Genomic DNA, 8,493 nt, shown 5'->3' with positions numbered 1-8,493 from the left:
CCAGAGCTTCTCCATTGGTCCCTGTTGCCTAGTCCTGCCTTTTCCCCACCCCTGGATAAAACTGTGAGATTCGGGATCATGTTCGTATTTGCCTCTGCAACCTTCGACAGTGTAGAAGCAGTAAATGCTCCTGCCGGAACGCATGCAAATGCCCTTCTTGACTCTTTGCTACTGACTGTAATACTGAACCCACCCGTGCATCTGTGGGTGCACGCGGGACCCCATGGAGCCGGGCAGGGATGGTATTAAATGGCGCCTGAATGTGGATGGCCTCGGACCATCTCCAAGAGCGACTCCAGCACAGCTTTGCTGCTGGAATCAAGTTGCCTTTTGAGCAGCCATTTCCCCCAAAGAAACCTCTGAGTTCTATCAGGGGTCTCGGAAGGGAAACCAACAACCTTCTAGGGAAAGAGAAGACTGGTCTAAAGTGGGTGGACCACCCTCAAGACTTTTATTTGACCCTCTAAGGTAATATGGGTCACTTTTGTGTCCTTTTTTGTTAATTTCCTTTTATCTTGAGGGTTGGGAAGAGAGGGGGATGGGGGCAAGTTTTCTCATCTCCTGCGAGAAGCCTTTCTCCCAGTTCTAAGAGTCCTTGTTAGTGAGAATTTTCATTATACAAAGGAAGGTTTAAAACATTTGGTTTAGTGGTTGTTTAAGCAGTGGTTAGTTGAGTATTTAAACCACTTTGTGCTATGGTTGTTTATGTCTGGAAAAGGTTACTTGCTTTACAAGCTAGCAAAAGCTATTGATAGTCTTGTAAAACAGTTGGGAAATGTTAACCCCAGTTTAAAAAACCCTTTACCGCTTTCCTCTCCCTGCATCCCTGATCCTTCTGCCCTGCTTCAAGGGAAACCAGGAGATAAGATTCTGCCAGAGTGCACAGGTCCACTACCGTCTGCCTGCCCTCTCCTGATCTCCTTTGTTCCCTGCCTACGGTTGTGCTGGCCAGGCCACCCCAGGTCCTACCTCAAACCTCTTCCCTGTACCCATTTCCCCGGTTTCTTCCACTTTAAATTTGCTCCAAGATCGCAGTGGCAGCAGAATCGGTACCGCAAACCCAGCTGCTGCCTTTATTTTTAATTCTCCTGCCTCCATTCCCCTCAAACAAAATGGTGAACTCCACATGGAAGCTGTGGCGGGCTTTTTGCCACATGCGGTCCCTCTTCCGTCCTGTGCTTCTGAGGGTGCATGCGGGACCCCACAGAGCTGGGCAGAGACAGTATTAGTGGGCTGACAGGAACTTTACCAAGTTCAACCAGGGCACATGTGAGTTTTTACAACTTGGATTGAACAATCCCATGCAACACCAGGGATGGGGTCTAAACCTTAGACCACAGCTCTGCAGGCAAGGACAGACAAGACTCTGCCCCCATCAACTTGTGTGAATAACTGAGCTTTGCAAACTCTTTCTGCCCCACAGAAAGGGTGCAGTTCATCAGGTAGAGGTTTGAAGGCTTTCCTGAATAAAATACAAAGGAATGTCCCATGAGGAACTACTGTACAGCCAAGGAGAACAGACCTTTTCCCAGCTGTTCAACACATGCTGCAAGCTTTTCCTAAGAACTGCATCTTCCAACCCCTGTCTTTCCACCCACAAGCCCCACAAAATTATGCACTTAGCAAGAGGAGGAGGAAGCTCTTCACCAAACATGTTGGTCTTTTGCTTTTCATTATTCCCCTTAAATGGTGAATCACAGAATTATTAAGATTGTAAAAGCCCTCTAAGATCATTGAGTCCAATTAATCCCCAACGAACTACCAAGACCACCATTAACCTATGTCCCCAAGTGCCACATCCAGGGATGAGGACTCTACCACTGCCCCAGGCAGCCTTTGCCAGGGCTGGACAATCTTTTCAGGGAAGGAGTTTTCCAAATATCCAACCTAAACCTCTCCTGGCACAACTTGAGGCTGTTTTCTCTTGTTCTGTCCCTTGTTCCCAGGGAGAAGAGCCTGACCTCCACCTGGCTATACCCTCCCATCAGGGAGTTGTGAAGAGTGAGCCTCCTTTTCTCCAGCCTGAGCCCCACCAGCTCCCTCAGCCACTCTTGGTGCTGCAGCCTCTTCCCCAGCTCCGTCCCCTTCTCTGGACATACTTCAGCTCAGTGTCCTTCTTGTTGGGAGGGGCCCAGAACTGCCTGCAGGACTGGAGGTACCTCAGCAGTGCCTGGAACAGGTCACTGCCCTGGTTCTGCTGCCACACTATTGCTGGTACAGGCCAGGTGCCCTTGGCCTTCTTGCCCACCCGGGCACACCTGGGTTCATTTCCAGCCAGCTCTTAATCAAAATGAAGGAAGAAGACAAAGCCTGGTGGACATTTGCAAGTCCTTCACTTGTATCTGTGCTCTGCCACAAAGTTCCTGTCTGTTAAGTCTTCCCACACAGAGGTGTCTTCAGGAGTCCTTCTCAGGGGCACCATCAGAGAGGTGTCAAAGCATGGAGGTATTCCAGGGATGTGGGTGCTCACACTCAATCAGCTGTAGTGGGGCAGTGTATGTTATGTCCATAACCACGAGCATCTGGGTTGCTGCTAACCTTTGGTGGAGGCCAGGAAGTTTTTCTCCAGCCTTCACTACCCTGCTGAGATGCTGATGAGGGATGGTCTGGAGATGTTGTGTTGCTGAAATGCCCAGATTTCCTTCCTAGGCCAGACAAAATAAAGAGCTTGGATTCTTTCCTGCATTGGCTGCTGGTGCTGACACCTCTGTGGGGATGGCGCTGGAAGGGCCAACATGCAGCTGCCCTCTGATGACAGGCTCAGTAAACACCTTCTTGGGCTGAAGAAGTGAAAAATGATAGTAATTTCCTGCTCACACCAACCAAGCAGAAAAGTTCCCCCATGAAGTTTTATGAGGCTGCAGAGCCTGGAAATATATTAAAGGCAGAAAGGACTAATCAGTGAAGAGGGAAAAACTGATTGAGAGGAAATTAATGTTGTGTAACTTCGTGAAAATTTAGAAACTCCTCTGAAGACCTAGGGTGTGATTCTGACCTGACCCAGAGAGGTGGCAAAACTTCACTCGATCCAAGGCTGCAGGTTTGCAGAGGCCCTTGTGGAGACTTTGACACACTAAAAGTGGGCAGGAACTGATGCAAAGTGTGGACACAAAGCAGACAGATGTCTAAGCACTGGTGTTTCCCTGCCCTAATGATAGAATAAGTCTATTGCAATTATCATGAGTTTTGTGGGGTCTCATGGTATCTTCAGGAACATCCCAGCCACTGGTGTTCCATGGAGGCTGCCTATGCCCTGCTCATTGGTGAGTCCTTCAGGGAATGGCATAGGAAGGGATGTCTTACCCTGTTCCAGGGCACATGCACTTACAGGTATGTATTTTCAGATGTCCTAGCTCCAACCCAGAGGTTGAGGCACATGTGGGAACATGTCCAGACCCTGGCTCCTTCTTACACCTTCCATCCTCTGCAGCCAAACTTGGTAGTTTTCCAAGGGCTGGATCTTTTTCCAGCTGTTCAAGGCCTCAGGTCCCAGCTTTTCCTGTCCCAGCCACCTTCCAGAGCCTTGTGCTTATGCTGCAAGCCCAGGAACAGGAGGTCCTGGTTTGGTGTGGACTTGAAGCACCAGCTGCTTCCCATGGGCTGGACAGGATGGAGTGAAGCAGTGTCCTCTGTGTAAGAGCCCCAGGAGAAACAACCACTCTGGGGGTGGCTCTGCTGCTCTTCCACTGTGAGGGATTTCATTGCTGCTGAGGAGTCCAAGCAGAGGTGCAAGGGAGAACATAAATGGGAAAAAAATTGTCAAAATGGAATTTTAGAAGAGAAACACTCTAATTTTTGTATGGTTTGTGGTATTCATTGCCTTCAACTTGCCAAAATGCTGAAAAATATGGTAATTGCAGTGAGTGTAGTCACACAACTTTTGTGAAATATTGACTGGGTGACTCTTAGGAAAAACCACCTTTCTTCTTTAATGTGTCCCTTGAAATTTGCTGAAAGAAAAATAATGCTTTCTGAAGAATCCAGTTTGAGCTATGGGGAGACTACAGACATGATCTAGTTGAAGGTATCCCTGCTCATTGCAAGGGCATTGCACTAGATGACCTTTAAAGGTCCCTTCCAACCCAAAGCATTCTATGATTCTTTGATTTTCCAAATTGAGGGCAACCTTGGCTTTTTGCAATTCCACTGCAAGTTTTCTGTATGAACTCATTACTGACCTTGTTGTTAACCTTATTGTGTTTTTTTTCATTAATAACGTCCCAATATCATGACTACCTTTCCCCTCAAGGATCTTCAGCTGCTTTTGACACAAAGGCAGGTTTATTATCTCTGCTTTAGAGACGGAGAAAACAAGATGTATAAATGGGATTGGTCTCGTGTAATGGAGCTTTTTACATCTGGACTAATTGCTTGAGACTCCCTTTATCGTTTTTTGGGGTTTTGGGAGTTCCCCTTCTGTTTTTATCCCTCTTGAGGAATTTTCCCCATATATGTTGCCAGGGAGACAAATTGCGAGGTACTTGGGGAGGACAAAGGACCTAGCTATTGAGGGCGTGGTCCAACAGGCTACTCTCCACCCACCGGGGTGGGTGGGCGGTGTGTGCTCTGTGTTCAGACGGAGAGAGAGGCTGCTGCCATCTCGTCAGCACTGCAGGCTTTCTGCTTTCAGCTGCCTTCTTTCTACCAGAGAAACCCCAAGATTCCCAAACCCACCTTTCCCTGCCCCTGCCACTGTGTTTGAGCCTTCACTACTCTGTAGCTCCCGCATGTCCTGCCTGCCAAGACCTCCCAGGGTTTCCCACTGCAGCTCTGGAGTTTGACCCATCTCATCTGCCACCCGGGATTTATGCTCGTCCCTGCTGTTCCAGCCTGCTGTTCCTGAGAGTCCAGCCAGACACCAGGATTGCTGCCCAGGGGGTTTGTAAAGCCTTTTGTTCCACCTCTTCCCGGGATCCCAGGCCACCAGTGCCACGTGCTCCCCGAGCTCACGCTACAGCGCCCCCTGCAGCCGCAGAGGAACCATCACACTTGCCCTGCTCACCGGGAGCCGCCAGCGCCCCTGCCGGCTGTGAGAGGAACTGCACCCAGGGGGAAAGGGCCTGACAGCCGAGAGAGGCTGGCACTGGGTTTGTGGTTCTGTTTGCTGTTACTGCCATAGTTATTGTTGTTTGTTTGCCTTATCATACACATATATATTTATACATAAAATAGTAAAGAACTGTTATTCCTATTCCTCATACCTTTGCCTGAAAGCCCCTTAATTTCAAAATTATAATAATTAGGAGGGAAGGGGGTTGCATTTTCTTTTTCATTTCAAGGGAGACTCCTGCCTTCCTTGGCAGACGCCTGTTTTTCGAACCAAGACATTGTTTCTGGAGAGAACAGACACTCCTACTCATTACATCCTAATATAGATGATTAAAATAGGTTAGGTGACGAGCTTCAACATATTTATGCAATGTGTCTGATGGGCATCTACAGAGAGAGGAGGGCCAAAGTAGAGACAGCCTCTCTAGGAGCATTTTTTCTCTTTAACTACACATGCAAGATACTTGTATCTAAATTGTCACAGGCTCTTTCCTGTACTAGTATGTGATGATGGATGGATAGATAACCTTTCTCCGTAAAAATATACATAATTAAGGGTAAACTTTTCATTGTCATCTCCAGCTCGTGTTGAACAATTTATTTTCTTCCTTTTTTTTTTTCCCATGGAATATTGTTGTGGGTGAAGAGATCTGACCTATGTCTAACATAATATACTTGGATAGGTTTTTTGAGTAATGGCAGTGTTATTGTACAACCTTCAGCAAGAACAATTTGCAAAGTGTTGTAACTTTTGAAAATGACCTGACAACAGCTCTCCAACCAGAGTGGTTTTACAGGGATCTGTTCCAGCTCCACAGGGCTTGGAAAGAGGGAGGCAAAAAAAAAAGGCATCAGAGGTCTGTGCAAGCTGCCCTTCAGCTTTGTAGTGTTGGTAAAGGGGCCTGGTGTCTGCTATGCAACACCCATGTAAATGTGTTACTCTCTTTGGGGCATGAAAAGCTCCAAGTGTTCAATGTTTTTGAAATAGTCTAAACCTAGAGTCACAAGGTCACCTTTATGATTTTCTCAGAAGGTTTATTTTCACCCATGGCTGTCTACTACATGTGAACAGAGAGACAGCAGACTCGTGCCCAGAAGCTGAAGAGACCTTATGGATAAGAAGACAAACACATAACTGTAGGTGCTGTTGCCTCCCTTGTGGGCACACAGTTCCTCTGGGCCACCAGGACTTTGCTTTGGTCCATTTTCTCCAGACTTGCTCATGATAAGATACAGGTCCAATCAGCATGAATTTAGGTGAGACCTCAATGCAAGCTGCTACTGTAACAACTGAGGTCCTCATGATGTAGCACAGGCTGCTCTGGTGCATCCAGAACTCCTGGTGCGATTCTTACTTGCTAGGATTTTTAGAAATTAATTTCTTCCTCTGTGTGGGGTTTGGGTCCCCTGAGGGGCTGAATGGAGAAGGTGAATGTTCAGAACCAGGCTTCAATTGGCTGAAAGCCACTTGTCTGCAAAGATCTACTTCACAATCCCGTGGCAGAAAGGGCTCATGTGGGACTCCTGTGCCGTTGTGCCAAGAGTAACAGCAACAAGAGAAATTGGCTATGGAGTCAGGGTCAGATGGGGTGACACCCTAATGTTAAGGTGCTTTGATGGCTATCAAAGTATTTAAAGAGGAGTTTTGCTATATGGGTGGGATGAGGAGACTGCAAGGGAGAGGAAGAGCAGGTTCATGGTGAGCTGGTGTAGAGAAACCTTCAGAAGTGTGGTGGGACCCTGAGTGGCAGGAGCACTGATACCAGCACCCTGCAAATACCGGTGGAGTTAAGATGGATGGATTTTTTGTTTGTAACAAAGCAGTGACAGAAAGCATCGGCTGGGGAGCCATGCTGGGCATTCTACCAACACCCTCTCGTGTGTGCCACAGCTCTGGGGCCCAGGGGAAGTCAGCCTCTTTCCTCTGATGTCAGTGGATGCTGTGGGTCTGTTAATGTGCAATTAGCAGGATCTGGTCACCTCTCTCACTTCACCTGTTCCAAGTGGCCTCTCTCTTGAGTGTGACAAGGGGAGGGGGCTCAGCCAGACTCTCTGGCTGAAGTCCCAGGCACTGCTGAAATGCAGCAAAGCTGATACAACCATAATGAGGGGAAAGGGCTGCCTTATTAATTACAGCGGATTACAGAGGACAGGGATAGGGACAGGGATAAAGCAAGCCATCCGGGCTGGCAGATTAGATGGCTGGAAATCTTCCCAGAGATTGCCTGAATCCTCTTAACCATGTCCTAACCATAGGAGCCCCATGCTGACATCCATCTCCCAGGAACCTCTGTCCATGATATCCCTCCATCCAGTGAGACTAAAAATTTGGGCTACAAGAGAGACATCAAGTTCACCTGGACTCCCAAATATGTCTGACCAACACCCCCTTTCTCCCCTCTGAAAAAAAATGGGCAGCTGAGATGTCTTGACTGCCTTCCCTTGAGATGAGCCCTTCCACCTTTGTGGTACCAGGCTCCTCTGGGAGCAGTAAAGTTGACTTGAACCATTATTAAAATAATAGAGAGACCCTAGAGGGTCTTTAACCAGGAGACCTTTAATAATTACTACCTCTAAGGCTGTTGTTCCTCTATTTGAACCAGAGTTTCTCATGCTGAGTCCTTGAGCAGAGCTCAAGTGCATTCCCATAGGGGTATGAGTGCCATGTGACTTAATTGTCCTTGATATTTTTGTAGTCATGTCAAGGGTTTCCTTGGAAATGTTGTATACATATATAGCCAAGAAAGAGTTTATTGTTTGCTGTCAGGGGGCAAATAACACCAAGGCATCTCTGAAGACATATATAACATATCTGTGTAATGTGGAGGTTAAAATAAATCAGTAAAAAAGAGCCACTCTCTTGAGGGCAATATACTGTAAAATATTTCATCAGAAGGCCTGGATATTATTGCATTTGCAATTGATCTTCTTGGTTATAGCACAGCTTGTTTTCTCTTGCTACACTATCTCTGTTTTGAGCAGCTACTAGATGTCAGGGGGAAATTCTTTTGACATTGTTTTTGAGAAAATTCCTGTCTAAGTTGTAAGCTGTTGAATTTCTTAATTCGTTTCAGGTCCAAAGAAATGCCTGTTATGGTTGGAGAGGCCTTGGTATCTCTGCTGTCCCCCAGCTTCTCTGCTTGGTTTGCAGCCATGGATCACTTCATGCAGCTGAAGAGGCTTAGCTCTGGCAAAATGATAACCACAGCACTGACCATCTTTCATCCACTGCATGTAAGTCATGGATATTTTATTATTACTAATCCTGAATTTTGCCTGGGTTTAAACACTGGCTTTTGGACATTTGTAACCCTTCAGTTATCAGATCATCATGTTGCAAGTGTGCTTTGACTTGATTTTTATGACCGGAATATGTAGTTGTTGTTTTTAAGATGTGTGGTGGGGACAAATCTTGTATAATGAATAGACGGTTGCAAGTAGCCA

This window comes from Aphelocoma coerulescens, unplaced genomic scaffold, assembly GCF_041296385.1.
Source record: "Aphelocoma coerulescens isolate FSJ_1873_10779 unplaced genomic scaffold, UR_Acoe_1.0 HiC_scaffold_105, whole genome shotgun sequence".
Classification (NCBI taxonomy): domain Eukaryota; kingdom Metazoa; phylum Chordata; class Aves; order Passeriformes; family Corvidae; genus Aphelocoma; species Aphelocoma coerulescens.
The sequence above is the reverse complement of the archived record's forward strand: the minus strand, read 5'-3'. Positions refer to the sequence as shown.